At 41.1% G+C, this 11,032-nt stretch overlaps 1 protein-coding gene across 1 annotated transcript in view; it reads right to left on the minus strand.

The window, feature by feature from the left end:
* Positions 1–10,903, minus strand: part of LOC105546533 (ankyrin repeat and IBR domain-containing protein 1-like) — an 86,021-nt gene extending 75,118 nt beyond the window's left edge. The window contains exon 1 of the mRNA XM_011989773.1: positions 10,567–10,903. The gene's annotated coding sequence lies outside the window, so the exon portion shown is untranslated. The remainder of the gene's footprint in view (positions 1–10,566) is intronic.
* Between the last annotated feature and the right edge of the window lie 129 nt (positions 10,904–11,032).

Genomic DNA, 11,032 nt, shown 5'->3' on the forward strand with positions numbered 1-11,032 from the left:
GGGACATGGATGCAGCTGGAAACCATCATTCTCAGCAAACTATCGCAAGAACAGAAAACCAAACACTGCATGTTCTCATTCATAGGTGGGAATTGGAACAATGAGGTCACTTGGACACAGGAAGAGGAACATCACACACCGGGGCCTATTGTGGGGAGGGGACAAGGGGAGGGATAGCATTAGGAGATATACCTAATGTAAATGACGAGTTTATGGGTGCAGCACACCAACATGGCACATGTATACATATGTAACAAACCTGCACGTTGTGTACATGTACCCTAGAACTTAAAGTATAATAATTTTAAAAAAATAAAAAAAAAAAAGGCAAATCTGATCTTGTCCAATTCCATTTTAAAACCTTCTTAAGGTTCCCAGCTGTAATGAAAAGTCCCTGCTAAGACCAGCATTCATCTCTTCACAGCCTATGACTTATAACTCAGTTTCGCCCACTAAACTACTAAAGCACGTGGAATTTGCTTCCTCCTCCCTACCAGCTCCTCCTGAAAAGGGTAACTCCTACTAGTCATTCAAGTATCAGCTTAAAAGTTGTTTTCGCTATCAAGTTCCATGATAATAACTCCCCATCCCTCAACTAACTTCAAAGTCCTTCCTCCATAACTTGATACTACACTCAACTCACCATCTAAAACTATAATTAAATGTTTATCTGCTTCCTGAGTTATCTGGTAAACTCTTTGAGGATGAGGATCATACCATATTCAGTTTTATACCCATTGTTTAACATAGTTACTGACACACAGAACACCCTGAATAAATATTACTTATTGAACATAATGCTGAAGTCCCATGTTCCCAGCATTTCCAATTTGAGAATGTAATCACGTTTATTTCCCTGTTTGCTTGTAAATAACTTTAAAACATGACAGCCCAATAGGTTAAAGAAAAAAATTCTGGGGCTTTATCCTGAAGACATATTTATTATGGCACAGAAAGCAAAATCAGCACTATTTTTTTCAAAGAACAGAAAAAAAATATTTCATAAGAACTTGTTATTCTGGGGGAGGGAAGGGAGCTGCTTTATCTTGGCCCCATCCCCAGAAGTTACAGTCACCAAACTGGATATGATTCTCAGTTAAAACAAGCAGAGCCACGGATAGCAAAAGAATATAAAGAAACTACTGCTCCGTCTGGAATGCCATCTGAAGACCACGAGGTGACAAGCCTGGATGACTAAATAGAAAGACAAATGAACCTGCATTCCTGATAGCACTGTGGAACCACTATACCAGCTCTAGACAGTCTACCTCTAATTTCTCATTACTTGAGGAAAATAATCCACCTTGTTTATTTATACGACCCTTTTTTGGATTTCTGTGGCTGCTGAATATGATTCCTATTTGATGAGAAAGTTAGAAGAAAGTTTAGGAAAAAGTTTGTTTAACCTAGAGAGGAGAGAGAGATTCTCAAGACAGGAACATCAAAAAGTCTTAAAAAGACAGATATAGATGATTGTATTAGTCCGTTTTCACACTGGTGATAAAGACATACCCAAGACAGGGAAGAAAAGGAGATTTAATTGACCTACAGTTCCACATGGCTGGGGCCTCACAATCATGGCAGAAGGCAAGGAGGAGCAAGTCACATCTTACATGGATGGCAGCAGGCAAAGAGAAGAGAGCTTGTGAAGGAAAACTCCCCTTTTTAAAACCATCAGATCTTGTGCAACTTATTCACTATCACGAGAACAGCATGGGAAAGACCTGCCCCCATGCTATGATTCAATTACCTCCCACTGGGTCCCTCCTACAACATGTGGGAATTTAAGATGAGATTTGGGTGGGGACATAGCCAAACCATATCAATGATTACGTGAAATGACAAAAGAAAAATTTACAATAAGTGATACCATAAACTAAAACAAAAGCAAACTAACAAAACTTATTTGTAAATTAAGTTAAAGGATGATATCCATAATAAGGATATCGAAGAACACCAACATATTAGTAAGGGAAAAAAATCCAACAGGAAAAAATGAGTAAAGATATGAATAAGCAATTCACAGAACTGAAAATCAAAATGCCCAACAAATACATTGAAAGATGGCTAGCCTCATGAGTAGTTAAGGAAATGCACCACAGGAAACTTTTTTTAAAAACTCATTTTACTATAAAAGAAAAGCATTCAGTGACAGTCAGTTGATAGAGGAAATAATTACTCTCAGACATTAATGGTGACAATACGAATTGTGTCAATATTTCTGAAAAATAACTTAAGTATTAAAATTAAATTGGTATATACTATGCACAAAGATATTAATTACATATTATTCATAATGGAATACTAGAGACAATCCATATGTCCAAAATGAACACAGTTAAGGTTTCAGGTATCTACTGTTACAGAACAAACCATCCCAAATTTAGTATCTCAAAACAGTATGTTATTTTTCACAACTCTGTAGGTTGGCTAGCAGTTTCTCTGCTGTTTTCATCTCTGGTTCCTGTGCGTTCAGCTAAAGGGTCAGCTGGGCTACTAGGTGCTAGATAACCCACTTTCACACCTGCTGGTTGGTGCTTGCTGTTAGCTGGGGTATCTCGGTTCTCCGGCAAGACACATCTACTGCTTCCATACACTAAACCAGCTTCCTCACTCTCAGCAGCAAGAAAGTATTCCTTGAAGCCTCGTTAGGAGTTGGTTCCAGAACTCATAGATCACTTCTATCATATTCGTTCATCAAAGTAAGTCATGAGGCCAGTCAAGACTCAAGAAAGATGGAGAAATAGATTTTTTTTTTTTTTTTTTTTTTTTGAGACGGAGTCTTGCTCTGTCGCCCAGGCTGGAGTGCAGTGGTGCGATCTCGGCTCACTGAAAGAGATTCTACCTCTAGACAGAAAAAGCAAAGGCACACTGTAAAGAAGAATGACTACCAAAACAGGAGAAATTTATGACTGTTAAACATTTTACCACTGGTAGGCAGGTGTAGGTGTGTGTATGCGTGTTTCTGGATGTATATACAAACTCACATGCACAATGAAATACTACGTAAGTTGTTAAAAAGAATGGAAAGGTATTCAAGATAAGTAAAAAAAAAAAAAAGGTGTAGAATATTTAATATAGTATGTTACCATTTGTGTGTGGGGAAACTATGTGTATATATTCTATCACATATATGTATAATTGTAAATTCTTGAAATTGATTTAAAAATTAACTATTAGAACATGTAAAGGTGTCCACAAGCTAGCTGAAGATGCACGGCAGTGAGGTCATGTTGGGAAGACTACCAAAAAGTGCAGGCTAATTAGCCTAGAGGCGAGGACAATGGGTGTTGTGTGGAAACAGAGAGCTGCACAGAGTCATAGGCTCAGTGAAGGGTTGTGGATCCACAGACGCAAAAGCCAGCAGGCCCTGCAGTTAATGATGCATATTAGTAGGGGTAGATGAAGGTGGGAGATGGTCTACGTGGCAGGGAGAATGGTAGCCTACTGGGCAAATAAGTAAAACAACTGGGGAAATGATAAATATATTGAGGCTAATGCGAAGCCTAGTTTCTTATTGCCGCAGAAGGCATTCATAAACACTTAAAGGGAGAAAGCTAGGAAAAACCCTGGGGTGTTGGACTAGAATTGGAACTACAGTAACAACTTTATGATTCTGTAATATGTACACACAGGTACAGAACTAATTACATATGTATATGAGTGTGTGTTTTGTATATGTGTGTATATAAACCATATACAAGTGTCCTAATTCTGTCTTCTATGACGGCTTGGAAGCAATGATATTCCAGTAGCAATGAGCAAACTAAGCCCCCAAATCTTTTTTAAATACCATCTTTCAAGAAAAAAAAAACAAAAAATACCCAAACAACCAACCCACAAAAAAACAAAAACAGAGCTCCTTGGAGAAATGGCTGATTCCAGGGCTCTGGAATCTACTTTGTCTACCCTAGTAGACAAAGCACAAGATGAACCAGGAACAGCTTGTTCTGCCAGAAAGTCCTAAGAAAATGTACAATGAATGAGATAGGGGCATGATATACGGGCAGAGAAGCCAGCTTGAAGAGGCTACCACTGGCTAAATCAGGACTACCTTAAAAAGCAAAATAAATAATAATAGCAACAAATCAGAACACATTTAACAAAATCGAAATCCATGAGTCTTTACTGCTTTAAGTTTAATAAGTGAGAGAGAAAGAGGTGAAACCCCGTATCTACTAAAAATACAAAAATTAGCCGGGAGTGGTGACGGGTGCCCGTAATCTCAGCTACCCGGGAGGCTGAGGCAGGAGAATTGCTTGAACCTGGGAGGTGGAGGTTGCAGTGAGCCAAGATCAGACCACTGCACTCCAGCCTGGGCAGCAGAGCAAGACTCTGTCTCAAGAAAAAAAAAAAAAAAAAAGTAGTACCTTATGACATAATACCAACTAATATGTATAGAAGAAATAACAGAAATTAAAAAAAATTATTTGGCAATCATCATAAAAGTGGTTAATTCAGGTGGGAGTCACCAATGACACCCACCAAAGCTAATGAGTGGAGCGTTGATGAGAAACGCGATACTAGCATAATTTTGGAATGTATCTCCACAAACACTAATCAATCACAAAGGGCACAAATATAATCTTGCCAATATCACTATTAGTGGCATGGTTTTACATAGTATGCCTCAAGATGCAACACACTGAGAAGGGCACAGCAGCATTTCTGTGGTATTACTGCCAGGAATGCATGACCTGATTGGAGTCATGAGGAAATATCATATAGATCTAGGATGAGGGTCACCACACAGAATACAGGGCATATACTTATTAAAACTATCAAGGACATGAAAGATGGAAAACTGAGGCTGAAGAACTATGAACAGACATAATAACTAACTGTAACATGTATTCCTGGATAGGATCCTGTGCCAGAAAAGAGAAAGAGACTGTTGGAATAGTAGATGAAATTTGTATAGATTCTTTGGACTAGATAGCAGTGTTGTATCCATGTTGATTTTCTTCTTTGGACGGTAGTATGTTGGCTGTATAAGAGAGCGCTTATTTTTAAGAAACAGACGCTGTAGTGTTTAGGGGTGATGTGATACCATGTTGGCAGTTTGCTCCAAAAGGTTCAGAAAAAGACTGTAATGAGTATGTATGTATGTATGGAGACACAGAGAGAGAGGGCAGGCAATGGAAGTAAGCAAAACATTAACAATAGGAGAAATCTGGGTGAAGGGGATATAAGAGTTCTTTGTGGCCGGGCGCAGTGGCTCACGCCTGTAATCCCAGCACTTTGGGAGGCCGAGGCGGGCAGATCACAAGATCAGGAGATCGAGACCATCCTGGCTAACCCGGTGAAACCCCATCTCTACCAAAAACACAAAAAATTAGCCGGGCGTTGTGGCAGGCACCTGTAGTCCCAGCTACTCGGCAGGAGAATGGAGTGAACCCAGGAGGCGGAGGTTGCAGTGAGTCGAGATCGCACCGCTGCACTCCAGCCTGGGCGACAGATATAGGCTCCTTCTCAAAAAAAAAAAAAAAAAAAAAAAAGTTCTTTGTACTGTTCTGGCATTTTTTCTTTAAATTTGAAATTGTTTCAAAATGATTTTTTCATCTGAAAATAAAGATGTGATATAGAACATCTAGTGATAGAGCAAATGTGAATCACCTATTGCCTAAGGCCAAGAAACAGAAAGAAAACCCTGACTGAATATGTTGATTTACATACTTTCCTTTACCATACTCTGAAGGGACACATTAACAAGAAGGGCAATGTTTTTATGCCTATTTGGAGAACTAAGAGCATCTCAATGAACTCTCCCTTCTCTTCATGGATTTTAAATGAGTATTTTACAGCTCAGTGAGGAAAGGAATCTTGACTTACTCATCTTTGTAGTCCCAGCACCTAGCCCATTTATAACTTAGTCATTGTTAATGTCCTTGAACAGGAATTCTACCTCCAGTACTGTTTCAACGAGAAAAATATAGTGACTTGAGTAGCAAGGACTTTGCTACACTGAAAGGGAAGGACTGTCTATGATAAGTTAAAATTGTATGTCAGACTGAAGACAGAAAAATATCAAGGATTAACTTTCTTAGGAACTCAAGTATTAAACATCTGCTCTAAAGTCCTAAAAACAGAAGAGTGCATAACCAGTAGTAAAAATCATTTTCCTAAGAATAGCAAACTGCTAACAGTTTTTGGTTAAAAAGTAATGATAGAATCAAATGTTTAGGGTAAAAATAAGACTTTTGGAGAAAACAGTTGACAGTGGAAAACCATGTTTTAAAAAATGCTGAGTGCCGAAAAATTATTAGACTGAACCATATCAAATTGCTGATAAAGCATATATCCTACCAATAATGAGTATAATAATTATCAAATCTGAAAGAATACACTTTCATTGCAGAAACTAAAACTCTCCAAGGCCCTTAGTTGCCAAAATTAAGCTCAAAAATTTTTAAAGCTGAATAGATTTCACATGGCTCAATACTCTACCCTTCCTGGAGAATACACACATTTCTAGCACATCTTAAAAGCTTGTGGTCCCATTGCTGAACTAGAGGGAAAACAAGGTAAACATGCCTGAAGATCTGTTACAGTTAACCATAATGAACTTTAGAATTATGTCTTTTCAAAAGTTTAAACAATGACTGAAAATTAATTTTGATAGTATATAATTATCTGCCTTATTTATTTATTTTTAGGCAGAGTTTTGCTCTTGTTGCCCAGGCTGGAGTGCAGTGGCCTGATCTCGGCTCACCGCAACCTCCGCCTCCCAGGTTCAAGCGATTCTCCTGCCTCAGCCTTCCGAGTAGCTGGGATTACAGGCATGTGCCACCATGCTCGGCCAATTTTGCATCTTTGGTAGATATGGGGATTCTCTATGTTGGTCAGGCTGGTACTGAACTCCTGATCTCAGGTGATCCGCCTGCCTCAGCCTCCCAAAGTTATGGGATTACAGGCATGAGCCACCGAGCTCAGCCAAATTATCTGCTTTAGAACGCAAAATACACTAGCACCTTATGAAATTAGGATTTTTCTATTCAAAGCAATATTAGAGAATTAAAATCTGTTAATGACTATATGACAGCTTCTCCCCTGTAAGGACTGTAAGTCAAATCTTTTCAAGAATATTACAAGGAAAAAAAAAAATCCAGTAATACTATACACCAGATTCTGTATCGCTTTTTATTATTATTATTAGTTTAGTTTATTTGTGTGTGGGGGGGGGTCTTTAAATGGAGATAAAATATATTTTGGGACTGTTCTAAGGATTAAATGAGATAATGTAGGTAAAGCACTTAGCACGGTGACTGGCACAAATTAGGCACTCAGTAAATGGCATCTATCGTGCTTATTCTTATTTATTTATTTATTTATTTACTTTTGGAGACGGAGTCTCACCCTGTCACCCAGGCTGGAGTGTAATGGCGAGATCTCAGTTCACAGCAACCTCCGCCTCCCAGGTTCAAGTGATTCTCCTGCCTCCGCCTCCCAAGTAGCTGGGATTACAGGGGCGTGCCACCAAGCCCAGCTAGTTTTTTGTATCTTTAGTAGAGATAGGGTTTCACCATGTTGGCCAGGCTGGTCTCGATCTCCTGACCTCATGATCTGCCCACCTCGGCCTCCCAAAGTGCTGGGATTACAGGCGTGCGCCACAGTGCCCGGCTGCATATTCTTACACAGAGAATATGAAACAATCTAGAAACAGGGTCAAGTGGCTTAAAAACCTGTAAGAGAAGCCAATAAAGGCAAGTGAATAGAAATCACAGTCAAATATCTAGACTGGTAACCTCAATGAGGAAAGGAACCTTGAATAATTTACCCTTGTAGTTTCAGAACCTAATGAAGTGCTTGGCACACACAGCAGATGCTCAATAAAGGTTTATGGAAATGAAATAGACATGAAAGTATCCGGAAGACCAGGTGCAGTGGCTGACGCCTGTAATCCCAACACTCTGGGAGGCCAAGGCAGGGGGATCACCTGAGTTCAAGAGTTCGAGACCAGTCTGGCCAACATGGTGAAACCTCGTCTCTACTAAAAATACAAAAATTCGCTGGGTGTGGTGGCAGGCGCCTGTAATCCCAGCTACTCGGGAGGCTGAGGCAGGAGAATCACTTGACCCTGGGAGGCAGAGGTTGCACTGAGCCAAGATCACACCACTGCACTCCAGCCTTAGCGACAGAGTGAGACGGAGTGAAAGAAAGGAAAGGAACGGAACGGAACGGAAAGGAAAGGAAAGGAAAGAGAGAGAGAATCTGGAAAAGAAAGAGGAAGTCTGAGGTTGTCTGAAAAATAAACTGAGAATCCAAAAATTACCATTCCCCCAAGGAAGCCACTTTGAAAAGTAAATGAAAAACCTAAGCATTTTTAGATCAATGTATAAAAAGTCCCCCCAGACTGGTCTCTTTAATAGTGACTTAGTCCACTCCCAAATCCTTTTTGGCAAATGTGTCAAATATTTGAAGGAAATATTTTAAAACTTAATCTAAATAAATGTTATATGCATCCTCAAAGGGGGAAAAATTACCTAAAGCATTGAGGAATCTTTTCCAACTTCATTTCAAGGATGTTCAGATTAACTTAATTCATAGTTCTTCCATTTACTTATATATGAAAATGAGCTTGCACTTTTATCTACAAGCAAGCTGTAAAGACACATATTTCACTTTCAGAAGTTTGAGCGCATACCCCAGAAAAGAAAGAGGAAAGAAAACTCACTCTTTGAGAAGTGGGCAGTGCCATAGGAGTACAAAAGAGTGGCTAACAAAACTTCCCTCCCATGTTTCAGGAGTCACCTACCTGTTAGAGCCCTTGTTTACAGCACAGTCTGCACAGTTTCAGACTCCTTACATATTGAAAACTCAAAATTCTCGGTGTAGTGGTCAAGGGAACAGTGAAATAGGAAAATATGGTCCTATCTTCCCCATCCTACCCCAAGTAAAAGAGAGAATCAACAACATTTTTTCTAAGACTTCTCCAAGATAGCGCCCATCACCTCACTAGAGCACCCTACTCTTATTCAGAAACTGAACAATTTTACAGAAAGCAAAAGCCACACCCTTAATAATACACTCAACTCTGTACAGTGCTTGGCTTCTGTGCTAAGTACATTTCCAGAGAGAGAGTTGGAACTACATCTCCTGAGCCTACTTCAAATTAAAATCTGTGAACAGTGAGAAGTTACAAATCAGATAATAGCCCAAAATTAACTGCTGAAAGGAGGTTGGGGGGAAAAATCATTAAATACACCCATCTTTCTTAATGAAATAACAATGTTTTTCAGCAATACAAAATACCAAAGCTACCAGCCTACACTACACAGTAGTTTGCAGAATAACAACCTGCAGTACACAGTAAAATTATTCTTAAATCATCGTTTGCTTCCTATAGTGCTCTAAAAAGTAGCAAATGCATAAAGTCACATAAGAGCTATTGTCCAATCACTGACAGCATTAAAATTATTTTTAAATCTAATTTCTGGAAAGTTCTGCAGTAGCAGTTTAAAAAGCAAATCAAATTCTAATGAGAAAAAACGTCTAGTTCCAAACTCTGAAAATACACTGAAGACATTCACAGTTTAAGAAGCAGGAAGGTCACAGGCACCAATGTGGGTAACATCTGTGAGTGGCTGATACAAAAAAAGATTTCTCTGGAATTAAGAATTCAAAATAATTATCAAATACAATCTAATATGATCTTTAAAAGTCTCTTGTCTCAAAAGAAACAAAGCAAAAGCTTGTAACAAAGCAAAAGCTTCCAATACAAAGATTTTTACACCTTACACATACCCACATACTTCACAAATTAAGAAATAGATGAAAATTAAAACAATAAAATTTAAAGGTATCTAAAATACACTACTTGAAACAGCAGACTCTTATCTTTACATTTATCTATCAGCTCTACCAGTAAAGCTCTTCTGAAATGGATGGTCATTTCAATACAAGATTGTTCGATATGCCATTCCGCGTGAATCGAGCTTCGGAGACTAATTCTCAAAATCTCCTCAGGAGATGCTTTATTACAGCTCTAGTTTCAATTTCCTGCGACTCAAACAGCTACGTACAGAAAACAGCTCATACATAGGCAGAACAATCAGAATACAGGGGAGCGCTCCATTCTTTTGTTTTGGTGGCAGAAGCTGCGAAAATAAAGGTTTACTGGAGCCATCTGCACCTATCCCCACCCATCACAGCCCTGCAGAGCACTTTTACCCATCCGCTTCTCAAGACTGTCTCTAACCCCCGAGGTCGGCAGAACCCGTGGCTTTCCACGTCTCAAAGGATGGGGGGATGGGGGGGTGGGAGGGAGGCTGCGAGGAAGGACACAGATCCTTTGAGGACAGAGGGACAAGGAGATGCATCCAGATGGGGAGGATGGGACGCGTCACGAAAACCCGAGGCTTGCAAATTCGCTGGGAGAAAAGCCCTGTGGGCGGAGAATGCTGCCTGTTCAGGGATGGGGACAGACAGAGGGACAATGCTCCAAAACAGGAGACAGGCACACTCCTAGTAGATCCAGGAGGGTGTGAACTAGATAGCTCTGAACTCGGAGCCACAAATGGGTAGAGGCATCCTCAAACAGATTCGTACCGCGAAGCTGAGACTTACGGTTACTTCTCCCGCTGAGGGTAAGGGTCGGTGGACCCAGCAACTCCGCAGTTCCGCCTCGGCCGCCCCTGCCTCTACAGCCGAGCTGGTGACCTTAGGTACCCTGCCCGCCCCACCCACTCGGACGGGTGCCCCTTCCTCGCCGACCCGGGTGCACCCGTCAGGAGGAGGCTGATGTGGCCCAGGGTGCGCAGTGGCGGCCCGCGGGAAGCGCTGCGTGAGCCGAAGGCGCCGGCGGCGAGGCTCAGACTGGGCGGGCGCCCCCCATCCCTCTCCGGCCGCTGCGCCGCCTCACTCGGGGGAGGGGAAGAGGGGGCGGTGGCTCTTGCCTCCGCCTCGCGGTCAAGTCCGGCTCATGTTCCAGCCTTGCGCGCGCGCAGCCCCGGCCGCCCTCTTCCCCTCCCCCGCCTCCGGCTCCTACTCAGCCGCTGGCACCCCCGCCGCCACCACCCTAGTCTCCTAGTCG

The sequence above is a fragment of the Mandrillus leucophaeus genome, unplaced genomic scaffold (genome assembly GCF_000951045.1).
Source record: "Mandrillus leucophaeus isolate KB7577 unplaced genomic scaffold, Mleu.le_1.0 Scaffold1098, whole genome shotgun sequence".
Taxonomy (NCBI): domain Eukaryota; kingdom Metazoa; phylum Chordata; class Mammalia; order Primates; family Cercopithecidae; genus Mandrillus; species Mandrillus leucophaeus.